Source organism: Canis lupus, chromosome 8, assembly GCF_003254725.2.
Source record: "Canis lupus dingo isolate Sandy chromosome 8, ASM325472v2, whole genome shotgun sequence".
Lineage (NCBI taxonomy): Eukaryota > Metazoa > Chordata > Mammalia > Carnivora > Canidae > Canis > Canis lupus.
The window spans coordinates 58373213-58389793 of NC_064250.1; the positions used below are offsets into that span (position 1 = coordinate 58373213).

Here is a 16581-nt window from a genome sequence, read left to right on the forward strand (position 1 = left end):
ATTATAGTGTTCTGTATATCAAATATCACATAACTTTTATTTGGGGAATTAGAAGTTTAGGCAAAGACATGCCATACTTCTGGTATCTTCTCAAAACAAAACATCATAAAATATTTTTAAAGCATCTTCACTTTAGAGAAATGGATGGTAACAACTCCTAACTTTCAATTTCCCTATTTATACATATTCCCTTCTCACAAGCCCTTTCACACACATGCATCCATTCATACCTTGCAATAAGAATATGGCATTCACATAATCTCTGCATTTGCCTAAGGAGGAGCCATAGGCAGAGATGTAGTAATTTCCTGCTACCCCACTTCTCTGCTTGACTCCTACTCACATATACTCCCCCCAAATTTCTTTAGGAATAAGAGTTTGGTTAGAGATGCCTCATTCTTGAAAATAGTACCTTCTGACAAGTTGCTTTGGGTTAAAACAGGGTCCAGGGGAGACAAGACAGGACATCTATCATCACCTTGCTCACTGATGAAGGGAAGTGATATCTGCTCTCAGGTTAAATCAAGGGCAGCCAGTGTCTATTTGTTTTCAAGAACTTCAGGCATTGAGGGAGTTGTTAACATCCTATTTTATTTAAATCAAACACCTGCATTTACTTGCCTTGGATAATGAGGAAAAATGGGGTCTCTTAAATATAGCCCTTTGCTATAAATAGTCCATCCATCTTAAATTTAATTATTGTCATTGTCAAAGTGTAGACTTGGTGAGGCAGAGTGGTGTCACAGAAATGTTCCTTGACTGGAGCCGGGCACCTGGTTTCAATTGAAGCTCTGCTCCTCATTAAGTGTGTGGCCCAGGTTGATTAATTTCACATCTTTAGGCTCCTCTGTTCTCTGGAGTATCCATTTTCTCTCCTTAATGGTTTTCAGTGTATCTTGCCTTTGCACTCTTAGCCAGGCTCCCTTGACTCAGGACTTCATCTTTTCTTACTGAGATGATTATAAGAATTGCCTCTCCTTGCCATTATTTCCAGCCTCATCGCTTGATGCACCCCAACCCTACCAAATCTATCATTTACAGTGCTATCAGCAGCAGTTTATGAAAATGTAGTATCATTCTATCATTCTCTGAGTTAAAGTCTTCCAAAGTTTCCTTAATTTTCAGATTGAGATCCAACTCTTTAGCCTGGTGTGAAGGAAACTACAGAAATGGGAGATGCCTATGTATTGCCCTTCCTCAGGATGTTTCCTGCAGTCCAGTAATTCCTAAACTGTATTTTCCTGAAGATGCCCATTCTGTCTAGCTCTAGATCTTATAATTATGTGCTGCATTACCCTCTTCCCTCCTTCTACCTATTCACTCAGCTCACTCTTTTTAATTCTCTCACAGGCTCAGACATTGCCTCCTTCTGGAATCTTTCCCCAAATGGATCTTGGTCTGCACATTTGCAGATGTTGTACATTGAGAGACAACCTAGCATAAAGCTTCACACTGGGCATTGATGGTGACTACTGCCTTTTTTACCTCCAGCCACTCCTAATAAAATATGAGTTTTTTGAGGGAAAGGCCTGTGCTTTCACCTCTAGTTCTTCTTCAAGAAACTTGATAAATGCTTGATATGCAATAAATGAAAGCAAAATGAATAAATAAGAAGGCTGGACTCTACTAACCCATCCCTTTATGACATTCTGTGAATGTATTCTCATTTAAAATCATTTTGCATTCTAGAAATTCACTGTATGGTGTTTTATCTTCCCCTCTGATCAAAAAAAAAAAATAGAAGTGTGAATTAAGTAAGTCTTTGCAGAATAGCAAGGAATGCTAAATTCTAAATCTGCACCTGATACCCAGTGGCAGCCAATACTGCATTCTCTGCCCCCACCCCCTTCTCCATGTCAGTTAGAGCCAACATCCAGAAGAGTCATATTGCACAGGGATGTAGGTTAATAGATGCCAATTGCAGTTCAGTGAAGATAAAAACTGGAGTAATGAGCTTGAAAGCAAAGAGGAAAATGAGAAACTGATAAATGGAAAGTACTTTGGGTTAACCAAAAATTAGATTCATGAAATACTCACTAAGCATTTTTTTTTCTCAGAGTCAATATCAAAAATGGAATTTTTCTAAAGAGAAAGAAAGCATTAAAGATATAATATTTGGGAAACAAGGGATACTACAATACAATTTGTGATAAGAAATCAACCACACAGTGGTGGAGAGGAGAGTAAGTGGTTTGGAAGTTAAGCAATGTGGAATCTTCCTAGATCTACTGGTAATACTGTGTGACTCTGTGTTGATTCCAAAAAATCTCTTGGCAAAAAAAAAAAAAAAAAGTCTCTTGGCTATTGTTTTCTTGGCTGTGGACTAAGGGTGCTGATATATATAATTCTGATTTCCTGCCAGTTTGACATTTTATGAGCCTGCAAACACTATGCAAGAATAAACAATGAAGTTAGGCACCTACACAGAGAATGACTGGTTCTCTCTTGTCAGAAGAAATTGAACAATCAGGGGAGGACCAACCACCACAAGGGATATTTGAAGAAGAATGAGAATAGAAGCCATAATTATTTGGAGATATGGACACCCTTCTTATGAAAATCTACCCAGTTTCCAAACAGAATGGGCTAGGAATTAGCAAAGAAAGCCAAGACCAGCAATGAATTCCATCCACTTTCTAGCAAATCAGAAGTTGTGGAAGCATGAGTTTTTTTTTTTTTTTTTTTTTTTTTCCCTGCCACAAATTACTCCAGTTTGGCATGCTGGTGGAAACCTCTTAGATCATCTGGTACAAGTCCCTTATTTAATTTATCTGAGGCCAAGAAGGTAAATGATATGCACTAAGTCAAGCAGGCTGATCTGTTCCCTAATGGCAGCTTTTCTCCTGCTTGTTCCAACTGCTTTTATGGTGATCAGTGGCTATTTCTCCTCCTTATGCCTCCCCCACACACCTATATATTTCCAATACTCCCTCTGAAATGAGACAAAATGAGTTCTCTGCTACCTTAGATGACACATTTAAATTCAGTTTTCCCACCTTACCCAACCAAATTTTTTGCTCACTTCTCCCTTCTCTAAAGATAACAGCCAGATTATACAACACAGACCTCTTAATCCAGCATCAACAAGAAATGAGTATTTTGCAGAATTAAGCAGGCTACCATTTTATTGATGGGAACCCTTTTTTTTTCTTTTTAAGAAAGCAGTGGATGACTTGAGTTGAACATGCCAAAAGATTGATTCTTTTAATTTCCTACGATTGTACATAACCATTAATTATCATGTTAAGATCTGTATAAAATTGTGTAATATGACTATAGTCATAGTCAGGATAGCATCATGTAAGCTTCACTAAGTGACCCTAGTTTGTGCTATATTTTCTCTCAAATGTTTTTTCAGCCTCTCCTCTTTTAAAGCTTCTCACCGTCTGTGGTATGTAATTCCCATTGGTGGAAAATTCTTTCTCTAGGTTTCCTGCTTTTGAATGCTATTTGAGCAGGAAAAAAAAAAAAAAAGATTTTTTTGGTGAGTTTATCTTTCTATGATAAACTATGAGTGATATGTGTAAGCATGTGTAATGTTTCATTTGGTATTTGAGACATGCTTTTTTCTTCATTCTCACTTTTTAATAAAAATTGAAATAAGAATAAATAAACAATAGTAACCACCCATTACCAAATCGCTATCATGTCTAAGCACCAACCTGGAAGAAACACGGTTGGTGATATAGTCTGTAATTACTATAAAGGAATAGGTAAATTGAAAATAATATTGCAAATTGAATTCTAAGATGAAACAAACAAAATGAAGATTTAAAGGTACAAGAAATACCAAGTAAAAAGGAAGTAAGAGATTAGCATAAATGTGAATAAAAACACAATTTGGTTTTATTGGACTATGTTGACTACTTGAATTAGCCTCATTTGGTAGGTTCCTCCCTCACCTACAATATGCTTAGGTACAGCAGTTTTAATTCTATTTTCTGCATGTACAAGGAAAATGAAGTTACTTTATTTCTCCAGTTTCTTAGTTATATTTGATTCCATTTGTTTATAGCTCTGTAGCACTCTGTTTAGCTTAATACTTATACCCGTCCATAAAACTAGAAGAAATGATTTGTAATCAAAGACTTAAATATTTTAACAGGCTACCCAAAAATACTTCTTAATGAGTGTTATTGTAGTGGGGCAGTCATGCAGCAGACTTTATTTTTTATTTGCTAAATAAATCAGCAGATATTATTTTATGTTATATTGTTAAAGAAGACAGTATAACCATTGAAATTAGATGCTGCAAACTTGGAATGGTTTAAGTGTTATTTTGAAATTAACTTTATGGCACATTTTAATAGAACTTTGACAGAATTTTAGCTGATCCTGAAGTATTTTTATAATAAAAAATCTTATTTAATTACAAAGCACAAATTATTTTAAATTTTTCTCTGGAAGAAAGAAATCTTAGCTGCTAAATTAATATTGCGATTACAGAGAATTTGCTGAGAAAGACAATCATGTTGAGATTTTACATGCTCTGTGATCATGAAGAAAACTCCATTCTCTGGACATCACTGCTAAAAACCATCTGACAATTTAGATTGGGCCCACAGGAAATTCCTATTTTCATTCTGTTGGGGTTGCTAAATTAATTAACAACATGATAATGTTGCAAGGGGGACAGTAGAGCTAAGTTAAGAGATCAAGGTTAAAGAGTATAATTAATATATAATGAGTTCCAAATCCCCACTATCTGCACTCTTTTTAAAGAGACCATCACACATTTCAGAGCTACTTATTTGTTTCTGTATGCACTTGGAAGTAAACACATATTATATGCTAGAGATATTTATGAGGATTTTAATGAAAAAATGCAAGAATGTCTAAGTTTAAATATCAGTTTTACCATTTTCAAGTTGTGCTACCCTTGACAAGTTACTTAACATCTCTGTATCTTAGTTACCATTTATAAAATGAGGTTCAAGACAGCTTCCTCGCAGAACTTGTTTAAGAATTAAAGTTAATAGGGGTGCCTGGGTGGTGCATTTGGTTGAGTGTATGCCTTTGGCTCAGGACTCAGGTCATAATCCCTGGGTCTTGGGATGGAGTCCCACATTGGGCACCTGCTCAGTGGGGAGTCTGCTTCTTCTCCCTCTGCTCCTTCCCCCTTCCCTCTGCATGCATGCTCTCTCTCTCAAATAATTTTTTTTAAACTTTTGTTTTTTAATAATTAAAGTCAATAAACACCAGTAAATAGAACAGTGCTTGACAGGTAGTAGATATTTAATAAGCCATGTTTCTTTTACTATAATTCCTATTCTTCTTTCCTCAATGTGTCCAAATTAGCTTCAATATATGCATCATATTTTTTGTACTGAAATGTGTCATTCAGGGGACAGCATGTAATAATGATTTGCATTTTTGTATTATCATTCAGTTTACAAATCATTTTCACAAATGTTCATGATATACTGTATCACTTACCTTCGATTAATTTGATAAAGCAACTTTTACATCAAAGGCATAAAAGAACTCAAGGTTTTTTTAATTTTCCCATGTCAAAATTACTATGAATGTAATTTATTGTTTTTATTTTATTGAGGAAAAAATAACTTAACTTCACTTGGATTAAAAAACAAACACAAAACCCTCATTATTTTTTTTTTAATATAGGAAAGTTTTGACGTGGGCATTGAAATATATGTATTTCCTAGGGAGGGCATTTTCTCAGGGCTTTTCCTTAAGGATCTGGTACATAGATAAATATCCAGGGTCTGTAACAAAGATTTAATAATTTTCGAAAAGAAATTTCAAAATTAATTCCATATGGTATAATTGATAATTGTTGTCTCTATAAAACTGCTCTAGATGTTTTATTTCAATATTTCCCAAGTATTTTCAATTCTTAAATCCTTAAGTGAAGCCCTTTGTGTTAACAGGCATAACAGGAAATTTAATTTAATGTTCTTCCATTATAGGTGGTTTATTTCCTTCTCAATATATCCACCAAGCCCACCCCACCATTGGCTGATTTTGATCCTAACCTTTGTACCCAGAAGCATTCACATTTGTCACCTGTCTTCACTCAGTGACTGCTAATTTCAACATCAATGCCTTTCACATCATAATCAGGAACCATGGACTGTCATACATTTTTAAAGGTGGAAACATTGACTTAACACCAAACGCACTTCAATCCAGCTTCTGTCTTCTTCAAATCCTGATTTTTTTTCCCCTCCAGCCTGAGCTTCTAGGCTTTTATCGTAAAGATACTCAGAGCAGAGATCATTTTGCAGTGGTTCTCAAAGTGTTGCTCCTAACTACCTAAATAGGAGTTATCTGTGATATTTATAAAGATTCACAGTTCTGAATCTTTAGATTCAAATCAGAAGCTCTAAGGTTGTTTCAGTTTACATATTGGGTAAACTCATGTGTTTTCATTATGCACATTAAACTTCCCAACCACTGAGATGAGAGGGGATGCATTTTACAGATGAGTTTTTATCAATCACCACAAAATGGAAACCTCTACTCATATTCTTGGTTCAAGGAGAAAATTTTAAAAATCCAGGGTTCTTGTGAGCATGAATCACAAACATGTACGATTCTACACCTCTCCTGGGATAATTGCAAAGTTGCAAATAGCATATAATTGAATTGAATAGATTAAATGGTTTATTTGTTCATTTAACACACTACTGTAATTTTTGATACACTAACCAAATACATTTAAGCTCCTATTTTTAGAAATTTTTAGGATATTCATTACAATCACTTGTACATATTCTCTATATTTTCCATCAGTGTTACTTGAGAACAATGTATTAAACACTTACAATATACAGGCACGCTGCTCTTAGCATTTTACATTCATTATCATATTTAATTCTCCCAATGAATTTTTGGGGGAATCAATAATTATTCCCAGTTTTGCATTTGGGACAGTGATGTTTGGAAAAATCCATACACTGCAGTATATGGTAGAAGATTCTAACTCAAGTCTACACGATTCCACATGTCATGTTTTATGTTTTTATGTATTAGATTATTATTTGCTCTTCACATACTAAGTTTCTAAAAGGAGCTTTCTCTTCCATGGCCACATGTAATCTTTACATTATTAACATTAACACCATACATACAACATATATCATACACACAATAGTAAACTCAAGAAAACAAATACTTACCAATTCTATTCAACACATATCCCTCTCCAAATCCTACTCTGTAGATGTAATCAGATGACAGTTTCACGCAGTTTGGGTGTATTGGTTTAGTCTATGTGAATAATGATGATCAATCTCATCTATTTTCCCAGTATAAATAACCCTGTAATAATAGTGATAGTAAGTTAAAGGCTGATACAGTCAACCCATAAGCTAGCATTCCTAGCTGAATGAAGTATCAAGATAAATGTTCATAATAAAGTGAAACCTAAGTCAATGGACTCAATATGATTTAATTAGTTGTGCGCTTAATGTCCCAAATCCCACATTTTCTCTTATTTAATTTCTATGTTACTATTACATCTGGAACCATGATGCCTCAATATATGATTTATTAAAGTAACTAAGTGATTGGAAACATATACCTAGGAATCAGAAACAAACATGAGTGAATAAAATGTACCTCAATTGTAGCTGGCATGCATTTAGTGAAATTTCCTTAAAAACAAAGAGTTGGAAAGAAGCCCAAATTCAAAAGATATAGCCCCAAGTCCTCAAGCAATGAAAATCACTGTCCAAGATATTTATCAATCCTAGTGTTAAAGATGATTTTTTGATTCATTCAAGAAAATAGACAAGTATTTAAGTGCACAATACCTTACTGTTAACTATATGCAATATGTTGGGCAGCGTATCTACCCACTGAACAATACCCCTCCACCATCCCTGGATAGCTATTATTAAATAGAATTATTATCTATTTCTATACTTTTGACTATTCAAGTGCCTTTTATAAGAGGAATCATGAAGTATTTGTCTTTCTGTGACTGACTTATTTCACCTAGCTTAATGTCTCCCAGGGCCATCCATATGTCACAAATGATAGGATTTCCTTCTTTTTAGGGGCTGAATCATATTCCACTGGGTATATATACCACATTTTCTTCATCTATTCATCTGTCAATGGACATCTGAGTTGTTTTTATATCTTGGCTATTGTGAAAAATAATGCAGTGAACTTAGGAACTCTTCAAGACTTTGATTTCAATTATTTGGTGTATATATACTCAGAAATGGGATTACTGGAATACATAGCAGTTCTATTTTTAATTTTTTGAGGAACCTCCATACTATCTTTCATTACTGTATCAATTTACATTCCCACCAACAGTGCACAAGGGTTTCAATTCCTCCACAACCTTGCCAGCACTTGTGTTGTTGTTAGTGGTGGTAATAGGCATCATAGTAGTTGTGAGGTGACTTCTTTTTTTTTAAGATATAAATTATTTATATGAGAGACAGAGTGTGCGTGTGTGTATGAAAGAGAGAGAGAGAGAGGTAGGGAGGGAGAGAGTAAGAGAGGGAGTAAGGAAGGGAGTGTGCAGCAGAGGGAGGGGCAGAGGAAGAGGGAGAGAGAGAATCTCAAGCAGACTCTTGATGAGTGCAGAGCCTGAGGGGGGCTTGATCTCATGACCCTGCTATCACAACCTGAGCCAAAGTCAAGAATCAGAAGTTCAACCATCTGAATCACCCAGGCGCCCTTCACTATGGTTTTGTTTTGCATTTTCCTGATGATTGATGCTGAGCATCTTTTTGTATACCTGCTGGCCATTTGTATGTCTTTGGGAAAAGGTCTATTTAAGTCCTTTGTCCATAGTTTAATTGGGTTATTTTATTGTTGCTATTATTGCTATTGAATTACTTATACATTTTTGAAATTAACCTCTTATCAGATACATGGTTTGAAAGTATTTTCTCCCATCCCATATGTTGCCTTTTTAATTCATTGGTTGTTTCCTTTGTTGTACACAAGCTTTTTTGTGTGATGTAGTCCCATTTATGAATTTTTGCTTTTGTTACCTATACTTTTGGTATGCATATCCAAAAATAATTTATCAGGAGGACAGTGTTTAAGTGTTTTTACCACACACACTCACAAAAACTACAAATAGCAACAACAACAACAAAAAAAAAGAAATGCAGGAAAATTTTAAAGCTGATGAAAATGTTTTATCATCTAGACTGTAGTGATGGTAATATAAGTGTGCATATATGTCTAGACTCACCAAACTACAAACATTAGTTATGTGCAATTTTTGTTTACCAATTATATCTTAAAAAAGAAGCTGGAAAAAATTAAGAAAATAGCCATTAGGAAATATTCACATTTACCCAAAAACGCTCCTAGGGTTGACTCCTTTTTTTCTTTCTCCCTCAGATAGAATCTAACCTACCAAATAGCCATATTATTCAAACTCTCAAGTTGGTATACGTGTAGTACTAAGAATAACAATATGTTGCTGATCAGCATTAAATCACTTATCAATGCTATCAGAATTCAGACCATAAAATACACATTTTTATTGACCCCGCAGATATTTGTCTTTGTCTTATACAAGAATTGCATTGATGGCTCCTATTAATTGTGGCTCCTATAGCCACACGCTTTGCCCTATGATTTTTACCCTGTGGTCCTCTCTCACTTTGCTTCTGGCTTAGCCATTACTTGATTTGGCCAATAGAATATTAGCAGGCTTGACATAAACCCAGGCTTGAAAAAAATCTCTTGCACATTTACATGTCTTTTTCTTGCTTCCCTGCAATAATTGTTAGAACAGATTTGAGCTAGCCTGGGGACAAAGCTGAGCTAGCCTGCTGGAGAATGAAAGAACATATGGAACACAGGCAAATCATTTTAGCCAAAGCCTCAGACATGTGTGAAATCACAGACCTCATCAGCAAAACCATCTAACCAGCCCTCAGCTGACTATAGACATCAATTCAATTCATCCAGCCACTGGGATCATGAGAAATAATAGACAGCTGCTTATTTAAGCTAGTGTGTTGGGGAGAGGCAATAGTCATAGCTAACTGACATATAAAGAAGAATACTTTATGAAGGATATTTGAGTTATACCTGTTACACAATCTCTATCTTGGTGGAGTGCACCAAAGTGAATAAACTTTGGTATACATCTGAGATTGTAAGTGCACCAAAGGGATTGTGAAAGGTCATAAGGTGTTACATGAGAAACACCAGGATAACTAAATTTGTTGATATGTACCTCCTCCCACAGCAGTCATAGATATCCATGGATTTGACTTCGAAGTCAAGTCAGAAAACATTAATTTCATCATCACATTTGTTCTTAAGAAAACAATAACAGTATCAGAATAAATTCTGATATTATAATTAGCAATAGAAAATGATTGATGTCCATACTCAGCAGATAAATGATTTTTCATAATTCTTTCAACCTTAGCAACAACAATTATAAAAATTTGACTATTCTTTTGTGAAAACCCCTTGTCCCCTGCCCTCTGCTAAAAACAGTTACTGCCTTTTTTTATCTTTCTGGTTTTAATCCAAGTTGAAAATAGATATTTAATTATGCTTCAGCAGTTTCTATGTCCTGTGGCCAAATGCAAACATGGCATCAAATTTCTCATGAAGGATTTTAGCCACACCTAGCAAAATTCTGTTTTGCTTCAGTTACTTGTCTTGATTACAAATTTATGGAAGGCAAGCACGGAAACCTGGTTGCAAGCCTTGATGAAGTCAATGATGAGTTGCATGACCTTGGGCAATTAACTTCATATCTACTTGACTCTGTTTACTCATGAGGAAGATGAGAGAGTGAGAACCAATCATCTTTCATGCCTTTTGTGCCTTTTGGAAGCAGATTGGAAATTTAAAAACATGGAATTTAGAGACAAGCAGACTTTGTTCAAATCCTAGCTCAACCATTTACAATTTAGTATTGAGTATTTTAATTATTTACCTTCTGGTTTATCATTTTTAAAATCAGAATAAGAGATATTTTAGGGCTACTGAATGGATTAAATGGATTAGGACCCTTTTGTCCTCAGTGAATAGCATCTCTATTCTCGACTAGGTTCTGAACATTTTGAGAAATGAGGAGTAGATATGGAGACCTAAATGTCCTTAATGTTAATTGAAAGAAAGTGGTTTTGAAAGAAAACTAAATGGATTTTCTAAGTAAACCCCAGAATCCGGCAAATTTTCTCCCACCAATCACAGGCAGAGATGGTACAGAGTACAAGTTAACAATGAGAGTCTAGGCACAAGGTGGAGCAGAAGGAAATACACACTTTCATGAAGTAATCTTGCTCCCATGCAAAATAGAGGGCAGAGCTGAGCCAAACATGCATATTTTATAAATTATTAATCAGGCAAGTCACTTTATCTCCCCTTGGTCAGGGTGAGAGTAACAGCAGAAAGGTCGATGATTACGATTGAATTCTCTCTTCAGGAAGAAAGCTTTAGAATGGGTTAGAAGTATGGACAGCCAATATCCAATATTTACTGTGATTATTTTTTTAATGTTACATTACTTTTTTTTTTTTAGATCACTAGGATTTTATTTAGATTGCTTTGCTGTGCAATTATTTTCACTTATATATAAGAATGATCAGATGAAGTGGGAGGAATTAATTCCTATCTTGCTGAATTGTTTCTTTCCAGACATATTTCTGTCCAAAGTACTAAAGGCTGCAAAACGTTACTCCTATACTTCTAATTTTAATTAGAAAGACAATAATCATGAAACTACTGTGGTAGGCATTATATGTTAGTGTATCTCAAAACATCTATACAAAAATAGAGTAAATGGCAATTGATTGGGATGATAATGATGTAGGAACAAGTTAGGGGCAGACAGGACTAGGCAGGGAAAGATAAGGTAAAGGCCCAGGTTCAGGCTCCCAGAAATCCATGGGCTCTCATAAACCCCAAGGACACCAAGAGGCCCCAGAATCAGGTTCCTACCCATCCCAAGGAAACAGAGATAAGGCAGCAAAAACAGAAATCAATCAATTAATGTGGCTCCCTAGCTCCCAAATGTTAGGGAGTATCTTCCTTTTAATGGCTACCAAGTAATCACAGAAACTCACCAGACCACAAAGAAGTAGGTAATTGAGAATGTTATCAATAGTCCTCGCTCAAACCAAAACAGCCCAAGAATCTCAAGACCAAGCTCTGCAGTGTCAGTAACAGAATGTGGTCAAGATCAATGGATCACACAGATTATAAATAATCAAAATGTAACGTGTGTCTTATCCTCATGTGTGAGAGTAAGACTTATGCAACTTAAATTTTCTGAGATGCATATAAATTCTCAAAACAAGAGCTCACATTCATAGAAACGACATTTGGCATTAGCATCAGCTAAAGTCAATGTCAAACTGACTTGTCCAAGGAGGATCCTGAATTTTCAGCACATTTCCTAAACAGAGAATTCTACCTGAAGTCTTATACAGCTAGAGTCATTACTTTAGAAGAAATCTCACATTGGACTCCTGAGTTAAACTCTTAGTTTCATTTCCTATGAAGTCAAGTAACATCATATGTATCAGGAGGCTACCCTAGACTCCAGTAGGAAAGTGCTTTAAATAGAATCAAAACTAACAAACATTTCAAATTAGTTTTGGATGTGTTTTCAGTTGTTCTCTGAATTTAAGTCCCAAGTTTCTGGGGTTCTTCCCTGCCTTTTCCTTTTTGTCACTACTTGAGGAAGATGATATAAAGACAACCTTACAAATGTATACAAAGTATGGCACCAAAGCTAACTAATGTGAGTATTGGTGAGGGAGCTACATGAAATTGATTAGGAAAGGAGAAGCTTGGAAAATAATAACTTTACCTTGATGGAGTGGGAAGGAGACGCCTTGATACAAGGCCTTAAACATTGGCAACACTAAATACACTGGTAGCTATAGAGAGAAAATCAGTTTATCATCCTTAAATGCTCAGGTGAGCTTCCTTCTAGCGAGATCCTATGAAGAGAGTGAAGAATATGGTCCCATTGTCTCAGTATGCAATTAATTTGTCCTTAAATCCTACAAGGGCTGTAGAAATATCCAAATGAAAAGAAAATTGAGCCATCCCAACAAGAATTATTGTAGTAAGAAGAGACCAGGGCTTCTAGTCCCACACAACTACAATAGCCCCAAGGCAGAAGGGGAGAGAGAGAGAAGAGAGAGAGAGAGAGAAATAAAGGACTTCCCCCCCCCCCCACTTTTCTACATTAAAGCTACAAAGATGCCTTCTGATAGGAGGACACGCTGTAATTTTGTTTTAATGTCTTCAGTAGAATGGTGCCATTTAGTTCAGCTTTTAATGTGGCCTTAAATTGCTGTTTTATTACCCTTGTTGACATTCTGGAAGCATGAAATTAGCAAATCACATTAAAGAAGCAAACAACAACAACAAAAAAAGCAAGAAACCGTGGCCTAGTTAAACAATGCCAGCATAATTCACCTATTTGAATAATATTCTTACCTTAGAACACCAAGCATATATTTATCGGAAAGTTTCTTTTTCCATAGCCGGTGAATTAGTTTTATGAATAATTGCATATTCCGATGCAGTGCAAACGGTCGGCACTCATGGTGACCTTGAAAGATGTTCCGTGTTGTGTGGGAGAAAGAAGATAGTTTGCAACTCTTCTGCTCCCTTCCGAGAAATGACACATTTTGACTCCACTTGATGAAAGAGTCCTGCTCTTAAAACAATACTTGTCAGTATCTTTGCTGCTCCACTCCGAAGGCATTGCCTTCTGTTCTCACGGTGATCATTTTATTTCAAACAAAAGCAATTTTACAGTTACGGAGTGAAAATGGTTTCAATCAGGATAGCTTTATGAATCTACCTTGATAACACCTACCATACATATAGCTTGGTTCACCCACCTTAGATGTGCACAGCACGCTGACGTTAGCCTAAGGCTGGGCACAAGCACCAAATGCAAAGACTGTTTTTATAATAAAGTGTTGAGTATCTCAGGGAATTTATTGACTATTGGGCTCAAAGTGAAACTAGAATGGTTGTCTGGCTATAGAAGGGTTACAAGTGGGTTATTCAAGTCATGATGGTGCGGCTGGCTAGAGCTGTGCTTGATCTAAATTCAAACGCTGGCATATGGTTTTCACTGAATGCATATCACTCTCACACCATTGTAAAGCCGAAAAATTGTGAGTCGAGCCATCCTAAGGGGAACACTGTCAGTTGTTCACATATAGCTAATTATGCATTTGTTACTGATCAAACTACAAGGGGTAATAATGAATATAAATTTGTATCGTTGCCTATTCTAGTCTTATAAAATAAAGCAGGTAACCTCAAGTATTCGTTTCAGTGGAGTGTGAGGAGGCTTTTTAGGGTACACCTTATTATTTTTGGCTCTTGGACATTTATGTCCCTTTTCTAACAGTGCCTTTATTATTTATTTATTTATTTGTTTGTTTGTTTGTTTGTTTATTTCAGTTTTTAATGGTTTATTCATAAGAGATACACAGAGAGAGGCAGAGACACAGGCAGAGGGAGAAGCAGGCTCCCTGCAGGGACTTGATCCCAGGACTCCAGGATCACTCCCTAAGCCCAAAGCTGATGCTCAACCACTGAGCCACCCTGGTATCCCCGCTAATTTCATTAGGAGAAATTAGCTCTCCCTCATTGGAATGAGGCTGTTGAGGCTGTAATTCAAATTTTTCTTCCCCTGCTATCCAGGGAGTGGAAGGAAAACTCAAGAGAGGCCAATCTGATGACTTCATCATTAACTTTGAAGTTTGAGATCAAAGTAACTGGAAGTTTTTGGAGTTCTCTTACAAGTGGCAGCAGTGTTTTCCAGAACATAAGGCCTGGCCTGTAAAGGTTAGCATCCTGACCATCACTCCCTAGGTGTATGACATGAAACGGCAGCTTGACCATGTTGCCTTTGTTGCTCATTTATAAGGGGAAAAATGACAACCCCAACCTCATAAGGTCATGTGTGATAAGGGCTAATGGTGCTAACAGGTGTGAACATATAGTGGATGCATGTTGGCTACGGGTATTATTTTTGCACATCTCAGCAGTGCTACCTGGAACATTTTGCTGGTCTCTGGGAGCACTTTTCCTTTTCTTTCTTTTTTTCTTTTCTTTTCTTTTCTTTTCTTTTCTTTTCTTTTCTTTTCTTTTCTTTTATTTATTTTTTTTTAATTGTATTTATTTATTTATTTATTGGCTCTTGCTTCCCAGCTTCCAGTTCTCCCTTGGTGCTTCTCATTTCCAGAGTGGTTTTCCATTCTCCTATTGATTCTGGATCTCTGGTGATCATCCTGTAAATTATTTTGTGCTTAAATTAGTCATTTTCTGACAGTCACAACCAGGGAATCTTTTCTGATATGTACTTATATTGATATGATATTGTTTCTTCTCCTTCTTCTTCTTCTTCTTCTCCTCCTCCTCCTCCTCTCCTCCTCCTCCACCTCCTCCTCCATCTTTTCTTTCTCTTCCTCCTCTCTTTCTACTTCTTTCTCCTTCTCCTTCCTTTTCCTTTTCCTTCTACTTCTCCTTCTTCTTCAGTAGCTTCACACTAGCCCCATGTTGGGGCTTGACTCTCAAATCTGAGATCAAAACCTGAGCTGATATCAACAGTCAGAAGCTTAATGACTGAGCCACCCAGGAGCCCCAACAAGATGTAGTTTCTAGACAGATTCAGAACAGATTATAAGGTTTTAATTTTAAAAAACCAAGTTATAGACATGGGCAGATGAGGAGATTGATGTTTAGACCCTCATAGTAAGATTCATATCAAGTCCAAATATTAAAAGTTGGAAGGTATTCCTTTGGTTTAGTTGTCCACCAACTGATTCAATAGATTATCAGCCACAATCACCCATATAGTGTGTTTCTTTTCCAACAAGTGAGTTGGAATCTATGCAACACATACATATCTACATTCTCTTGGTAATAGTAATGCAATTAAGGTTAGAAAGAGTTCTTTAGTCTTTTGGGCATTATATTTAAAGCAGGAAATGAAAACTTTAATGAGGACCCAAAGGAGAAAAGAGAAAATTATTAAAAGAATGAGGAAAAGATTAAATAAGAAAAGACTAGAAGAATTTAGAATTTTCAGAACAGAAAAGTATGGCCCCGTCAAGTGCTGGCTTTCACTACATCTTGAAGATTATTTTATGAATATTTGTCTCTTTCAGATATATACTAAGTAATTTTGCTTATGAAATAGAGGCTAGACAGTACACAGATGTTATAGACTCCATATTTTATGAGAAATAGAAATAAAGAATCAAATAATGTTTGGAAAATTTGGGATATAGTTATTTACAGAATTTCCTATGGAAATGAGGATATGACATGGTTTGATTCAGTGTAACCCAAAATCCATAGGTGCTCTAGATAATTCATAGATGTGTCCGACTCGACTTAGGTCCCCTTGCCTCCATATCAAAGGTTTGTTATTTAAGTACTTCTACCAAAAATTCAGAGTCTTTCCTCAACAACAGCAAGTTCAAGCCAAAAAAGAGAAACTTGAAAGAGCTTTAGTGCTCATTAGCTTCATCTTGAAATGGCCCAGCAAGTGGATGGAGGAACATTCCAACTGAGGTCCACTAAGCCAGTGGTTTGATGATGCTTTACAGAAATAAACAGGGACACGGA

At 36.0% G+C, this 16581-nt stretch overlaps 1 long non-coding RNA gene across 3 annotated transcripts in view; it reads right to left on the reverse strand.

The window, feature by feature from the left end:
* LOC112657291 (uncharacterized) overlaps positions 1 to 13601 on the reverse strand; it is a 125798-nt gene extending 112197 nt beyond the window's left edge. For all 3 annotated transcript variants that reach the window (XR_004818223.2, XR_004818222.2, XR_003134955.3), the window contains exons 1-2: positions 13423 to 13601; positions 7143 to 7284 (exon numbers count right to left, since the gene is read on the reverse strand). This is a non-coding gene — a long non-coding RNA (uncharacterized LOC112657291). The remainder of the gene's footprint in view (positions 1 to 7142; positions 7285 to 13422) is intronic.
* Between the last annotated feature and the right edge of the window lie 2980 nt (positions 13602 to 16581).